This window comes from Pleurodeles waltl, chromosome 4_1 (genome assembly GCF_031143425.1).
Source record: "Pleurodeles waltl isolate 20211129_DDA chromosome 4_1, aPleWal1.hap1.20221129, whole genome shotgun sequence".
Lineage (NCBI taxonomy): Eukaryota > Metazoa > Chordata > Amphibia > Caudata > Salamandridae > Pleurodeles > Pleurodeles waltl.
The window spans coordinates 650264138-650272287 of record NC_090442.1 but is presented as its reverse complement, the minus strand read 5'-3'; positions in this window follow the sequence as shown (position 1 = coordinate 650272287).

The following is an 8150-nucleotide window of genomic DNA, read 5'->3' as shown; positions in this document are numbered from 1 at the left end:
CATTCTTTGAAGTTCTTTGACCCGTACGAAGACACAGTACCTGGCCCATGCTTGTTTAACTCGTTATGAGCAGGTCATCTTGGGGTCCCTCAATGTCAACATCAAAAGATGTAGGCCCTCATTCTGACCCTGGCGGTCGGCGGAGAGACGGCGGTCGGACCGCGAACAGACCGGCGGTATTAAAAATGGCATTCTGACCGCGGCGGTCCCCGCCGCGACCGACCGCCACTTCTCCACTCCGACCGCCACGGCGGTCATGACCGCGGAGCTGGAGTTTGCGCACTCCGGCCCGGCGGTCGTCCCAAGACCGCCAAGGGTATTATGACCCTGCCTACCGCCGCGGTTTCTTGCGGGCGGGAACCGCCGTGCGAACCATGGCGGTAAGCACTATCGGGGCCAGGGAATTCCTTCCCTGGCACTGATAGGGGTCTCCCCCACCCCCCACTACCCACCCGAGTCCTCCCCCCACACCCTCCACCCCCCTGCCACCCCCCAGAGGTGGTACGAACCCCCTCCCCACACCCACCCCGACATGCACATACATGCACCCCGACATGCACACACCCCCAACATGCACATATACACACCCCCTACACACACATACACAACGGGGACACATACCCGCACACATACATGCAGACATGCGCACCTGCCGAACAGCACACATTACCCATAGACACAGCAGCACCCCCCGCCCGCATACACGCACTCACACACCCCCTCTACACACTCACACGCACACCCCCATGCACGCCCACATCACACAACACCCCCCCACCCCCTCCCCTCACGGACGGTCAACTTACCTTGTGCGTTGGTCCTCCGGGAGGCGACGGGAGCCATGGGGAGGTGACCGCCAACAGAAGACCGCCAACAGAAGACCGCCACACAGAAATGTGGGTCGTAATTCTGTGGGCGGTGTTCTGCTGGCGTGGCGGTGGAGGTTGACCAGTCTCCACTTTCCCGCCGACCGCCAGTGTGGCTGCTGGCGGTTTTCCGGCGGAACGCTCCCAGCGGTCAGAATGCGCACAGCGGCATACCGCCGCGGTCGGCGGTCTTCACCGCGGCGGTAACTCGGCGGTCTTGCGAAAAGACCGCCAAGGTCAGAATGAGGGCCGTAGTGTCCTGAATGTGGCCTTGCTCTTACCAATTCCTTATGTAAATGTAAATAACGGTGAGGATGAGGTGGAGCATGACTGACTCGATGAGACTGAAACCAAGACCTGATATTCAAGATACACCACTAGATGAAAATGACTATGTCATGTTTGTTTGACGCTCCTTTTTAAGAGATACTGATGGAACTCTGTTATCTGGTTATGCAGTTTGCACAGTCTCAGGAGTGATAGAAGCTTCTTCTGGGGGGTTTTCTAGGTACTGTTCACGTGAGAAGCTTTGCAAGTTAAAGTAGGTTAATTGTTCAATTGCACAAAGACTTTTAGTTTAGTGACATTGGAAAGGAACATCTAGGCATGTAGACTTAATGTGAAATAAAATATAGCTAACCGCATATGGACTCACACCGAACTGAGATGATCCCATAGTAAACCGTGGGAAACGATCTGCTGTACAAGAATATAAATGTTTCATCCATTTGGAGTGACATGGAAATAGGAGATGATCTAATGCTAGACCTGGGAAATTAACAGGCAGTTGCAACCTGAAGCTTGCCCAACATTTTGATTGGATGATGCCCCTTTTGTGTGACATGATGCCACAAAACTGACTAATCTATTTGATTTATGTGTTTCATATTAGGGATGGACTTTGAAAGTTTAGGGCAGTCTCTCTCTGCAGATCTTCAGATCCCTTGACCCTTAGATTCTCTCTCCGAACCTTTTCAGGTGACATGCTTGATTGGACTTTGTTGCTGATCTAGATGCTTTACTAATGAAGAATCCTTAAATCCTTTCCCTTGAAGAGGTATATCTTACTGAGCTGATTGCCATTGCCCCTTGACATGTCCCTTTTTCTAGAATGAAATCTATCATGCTGACACTCACTATTTTTACCTTTCAAGCTAGTCTTCTGTAGTCCAAGAATTTTTCCTTCAATTCTTTTTTTTTTCTTTTTTTGTATTTTTGCCCGCATGTGTCTCTCCCCACACATACATTTCCTAATTTGGTTAGCTGTAGGGACAACCTATGCCCAGCCCCAAATTTGCATACTCTGCCTAACTGAACTTGACAAATGTTGATACAATCTGACACGAGATATGTTTCTGTATCCCAAATAATTTAATTATTGATATGTCTGATTCTCCTTAAATACCTAATTGCTCTAATGTTAACTCGTTGAAACTTGTTATGCCGCTTTGGGCTGCCTAGGTGATCATATATCTTTACAATTTGATTTTATGCATTGTCTTTATGACACTAACTTTGAGCTGGTAAAATAAAGCTTTGAACTTTATTTCCTGATTGTAGTTTTCCTTCCGTGGCCACATTGGTCATTGTGTCTAAATTGTTATGGTGGTGTTGGTGTAAATTTGTGTATGGTTCATCACACGTCTTTCTGGGTCAAAAGGTCCATCGACATTGGTGAAGCGTTTAAATCCTGTGAAGGATGAAAACATGCTTACACACCCAAATTCTGCAGTCACCAACATTGTAAAAAAGGGTCTGTTTTGAGTAGAAATATTTGGTCTGTCCATGTTGTCCTTGAGCTCATTCCTGTCGGCGGTATCAAGCCCAACCACACAAAAGGGGTACAATTTTTTGTCAGGAGACATGTGCAGATCTGTCACTCACATGGTACCACTGTGTGACACACGATATTGGCTCCCGTCACAGAGTCACCTGGTGAGGAGATGATATCACAGGGTAGCATAAAAAATGAGCTGAAAACCACTGTAAGCAGTGGTTTTCAACTCGTTTTGGGAAGCTTTCAACTGCTGATGTCTATTAATGGGTGTGAAAACACCATAGACATCAGCCACAGCCTCAGCAGGCTTTTATTTTTTTTTCTTTAAGAGGAGGGGGCTTAGGGCTGTGGTGGGGCAAAAGTGCCTCTCAGGTACTTCTTGGCACAAGGCCTGCCCCCTCCTCACACAGCAAGATTTTTGTCAAGGTTGGCAGGTCTGCATGTGCAACTGCTGAGTGGTAAGAAATTTGAGGATCTTCACCGATTGCAGAACTTTATTTCACAGAAATGTATGGAAAATGTGTGTTTTTAATCAAACTTTGAGGTTTAGAAATGCTTCTGGATAACAGAACTTTGTGAGAACCACATATGTGACACGATCCGCTCCTGGAAGTTTAGTTTTCAAAAAAATCTGGGTACTAAAGGTTTCACTAGGTGGAAGCTGAGATAGGGCCCAAAATCATTAGCTACCTGCATTGTTAAAAAATAAGTAAACAAAGATTTTGCTGGGTTAAGTGTAATGTCTTCAGGTTGCGTTTCAGGGTGTTTTTTTTTTTGTTCAAGGTGCTCGGCCCAGACACAGAAATGGGGGACTATTTTTATCGGGAGACATGTGGGAACACAGAATAGTAGAACATTTGTTACTGCCAATTAGATTCCTTTGCATTTGTGGCTTCCAAATGTAATACAGTGTGCAAGAAAGAAGATATTATTCAAAATGCCCTATGAATCGCAAGCCAAAATGGGTAAGCACAAATTTAGAGGTGTACAAATAATTACAGTTCCTAAACTCGTTAGTTTGTGTACATTTTAGAAATACCCATTTTTTATTCTTTATTTTTAAGGCTCCCAGTTTTCCGCTTTTTCTGATTTTTACAGATAAATACAGATAAAAAAAGAAATGTGTTTATGTAAAACTAATTCCTGGGGTTTAGGGGTAAAAGGGACACTAATTTTGTGTGCATACCTTTTGATGGGAAAAGCCCTAGCAGTCAAGAGGTTAAACTTGTTTACACCTTTAACCCCTTGGGTGCTGTGGACGTAAGGTTACATCCTCGGCAGCACTGCTCTGGTGCTGAGGATGTAACTGTTACGTCCTGCACCCGGCCGACGGAGGGGCGCTAGCGCTCCCCCTGTTGGCCTCCCACCCCCCTCCCCTGGGCAGGGATGGAAGGGAAATCACTTCCCCTTCCACCCGACCCCCTGTCCCCACCAGTGATGTCAACCTCACCAGAGGTCGCCCCTGTGCTTGCATTTCTCTTCCGACTGGGGGGGGGGGGTAGAGAGACAGGAAAGGAAAGACTTTTCCTTTCCTTTCATGTCTTTCTGAGCATTTCTGCAGCCCGATCGTAAAGCGATCGGCTGCAGAAATTCCCACTAGACACCCGGGAGTTTGTTGTTTTTGAATAAAAACTATGAAGGAGTGCGGCCCCTTGGTCAAGGGTCGCTCCCATGGGGTGCATTTTTTATTAGGCCGTTTCAACCCCTTGGGAGCATATCAGCCTATTTTAATTGAGCAGAAGCCACTAGGCACCAGGGATATATTTTTTTTAACTTTTTTACACGTGGGGGAGCGACCCCTTAGGCAAGGGTCGCTCACCTGGTGGGCAAATTGTTTTTAGCCCATTTCTGCCCCCCTTTGGGCCAGATCATCCTATTTTCATTAGGCCGATCTGCCCCCAACGGGGGCAGAAACCACTAGACACCAGGGATTTTGTATTTTTACGTCAATTTCACTCAAGGGGAGTGACCCCTTAGGCAAGGGTCGCTCCCCTGGGGGCCAAGTTTATTTTAGGCCATTTCTGCCCCCCTGGGGGACGGATCGGCCTATTTTAATTAGGCCGATCTGCCCCCAAGGGGGGCAGAAACCACTAGGCACTTTTTTTTTTTTTACAGATGAGGAGCGACCCCTTAGGAAAGGGTCGCTCCCCTGGGGAGCAAATTTATTTTAGGCCATTTCAACCACTTAGACACCAGGGATTGGTGTGTGTGTGTGTTTTGTCTGGTGGGGCAGCCCGTTGGGCACGGGTTGCTCCCCATGGGGGAACATTACTGCCCCCCTTGGTGGGCAGATGGGGCAATTACCTCCGATCTACTCCACGGGAGGGGGGCAGAAAGCCTACTAGGTGCCAGGGAATTTTTTAAAAATTAAAAATATTAGGGTGGTGGCTAGCAACCAGTATGGGCATGGTTATGCCCCCAACACAAATGAAGGGGGTAACAGTCTTTCAGCTCTCCCCCGCACACTAAAAGATTTGATCCCAATGGCAAGCAAGAGGACATTTGATTATTTTGGGTTTTGGTTTTACATTTGGGCCATGAGAGCTTGGCTAACTCTCAAAATCGTGCCATTTGGAATGGTGAGGGCTGCACTTTTGGGACTTTGGGACGCTGCCATGTAGAAAAATCTACGAGAGCTAGACACATCTGAAAACTAAACATCCGGGTGAGTCCAGGGTGGTGTGCTTCACATGCACACGCACCCTTTTCTTACCCACAATGCCCTGCAAACCTCCAACTTTGCTTGAAATCACATATTTTCCCCACATTTTTGTGATGGAACCTTCCGGAATCTACAGGAATCCACAAAATTCCTACCACCCAGCATTGGTGCATCTATACCAATAAAACTTCTGCCCACACTTGTCAGCCTAAAAACATTTTTTTTCAAACTGCCCTTTTGGACCCGCGTTGGTTCCCCCCCATTTTCGACATGTTTTTGGCTCCTCCCTGTCACAGGCAATTGGCCCAGCTACACAAGCGAGGTATCATTTTTATCGGGAGACTGAGGGGAACGTTGGGTGGTAGGAAATTTGTGCCGGTGTGGTGATCCTAAACAGAAGTGTGGGCAAAATTTTATTTTTTAGCTAAATTTGAGGTTTGCTGAGGATTCTGGGTAAGAAAACACTGGGGGATCCACGAAAGTCACACCTCCCTGGACTCCCTCGGGTGTCTAGTTTTCAGAAATGTCTGGGTTAGGTAGGTTTCCCTAGATGACTGCTGAAATGTGTCTATGAAGTGTTTTGGGGCATTTCCTGTCGCAGACACTAGGCCTACCCACACAAGTGAGGTACCATTTTTATCAGGAGATGTGGGGGAACGCTGGGTAGAAGGAAGTTTGTGGCTCCCCTCAGATTCCAGAACTTTGCAGCACCGAAATGTGATGAAAAAGTGTTTTTTTTGCCAAATTTTGAGGTTTGCTAAGGATTCTGGGATAGTGAGGCCCATTTTGCCACGTGATTAAAGGGATGTTCTGGGAAAAAATACTGTCAGCACTCTCTGCACATAAGCTATTTCTAAAAGAGTATAAAACCACATATCTCCAGGAAAACACAACTCCCAACTTTACAGTGCTCTGAGCTTTCTCCTTTCCTCTCTGACTTCCACAAAGCCACATTTCACCAAATATTTTAAAAAGAAACAAAAGGAACCAACAAAACCTGTGCCTTGGAAATCAGCGAATTCATCACCTCTGCATCTATTCATTGTCACACGAGTCCATGCACCAACATTGTGAACATCAACAAAGCAACTCACACAAAGCAATGTATTTGGCTTGGTGTTATCCAGGTTTTCACTGACCTACCATACCCAAAAACCACCTTAAAGCTCAAACCATTATGTCATACCGACCTCCAATCGTACATGCAATGCGCTCTAGAACAGCACCCTAAACGTGCTCATTACAACTACTTAAAACACACAACAAATGTAATGCAACAAGAATACCACTGCAGCATGACACAGATTTACTGTCAGTGTCACTATGGAATGTCAACATGTAAGGACACATGGACTGTACGCAAACACCATCACCGTGATACAATGAAGAACTCACTGACGGCACATAGCCCATATGAAAAGGATGGCTCAAAACCAGATCACCAAATCTTCTCTCTTCTCTTGGAGAACACTGCACACATAAAGCAACAACGCCAGCATCACAGAAGACTGCAACAAAAGAAAAGGTGTCATCAAGTCCACCTTGTTCCCATCCCCGTTCCAGACCCAATTAATCCCTACTTACACCACAAATACAACATCAATCTTTTTGTCAGTGAGACAGAGAACATCCGGCATCTGCAAATCGACAATGTTCCTCCCGTCACGCCAAGCAATATTCCCATGTGGACTTATGTCAAGCCACTCTCCATCACAAACTAACGCTTTCTGTAAAAACAACTCATAGTAAGAGGATCCTGAACTATTCACATGATCTTTAGTCCTTGACATTAGAAGGTTTTTTCTGGCTATCACTCAGTTTTAACCTGATGTGTCAGGAAGTCTGCTTTTTGTACACAATAGTTGCTGCTGAGGGATATGGGTCAAATATAGGCCTAGTACCGGTGTATGCAGGGACGTACTTTTGACTAAAACAAGCATAGAAAGGAAACAATGGATTTGGCAAAATACTTTTGAATAGGTAAGAGAATGAAGTGCAATAATACTAGATGTTTGGGAATGTACGTTGTTCCACAATGTATATTTATACACGTAATGATAGATACAATGTGATTGTATGTGTTCTGATTACAAAAACAATGGTCATTAGATAGCACACTGACTCAGAAAAGTAATGCCACTACTACTACACTAAAGCATATGGAAAACATGCAATAAGTAAATAAAAAGCAGAAAGTATTAAAGAAATGCCAACATTCGTTAAACAATCTATGAGTGAAAGAAAATAGGTCCAACCACAACAAATTACACAAAGAGAGTATTCAAACCCACATCTTGAAAACATACCCTATGAGCTATCGTGCCACCCGTCACACACCGGAGCGCATCAACTGCTTAGCCTCCAACTTAATGTGTGGAGTCTAGATTGTTGTATTTGTTTTTGTCCAAACTCAATACAAATGTGAGAAGCGGGGATTTATATTCAACTTGTAATCAAGAGCTGCCCACTAAGAACCAGACCTTATATGTGGGCAGTATGTTTAAGGTGCAAGCTAATATCAATGCTGGACTCCCGTGAAAAATAATAGTAATCAGTACGTAAAGTGGCTGCTCCCCGGAACATGAACAGTCATGAGACAGTGCAGTGCGACAAAAACACAAGGGAGTGCCCCCACTGGGGAGTCTGTTCTCTGACCAGGGCAAAGCTTCCCCTTCTGCGCCGCATGCCCAGTGCACTGTCACTGCCAGCAGGAAGTAGCCTCCTATAGTGTAGGAGGCTTGTATGTGCACTGTAGGCACATTGTTGAGTGGATATAACCTGGTCCATCTGCAGCTCACTGCCCTAATCTACACCAGCTACCTACCAAGTTTACAGCCTTGCCCCT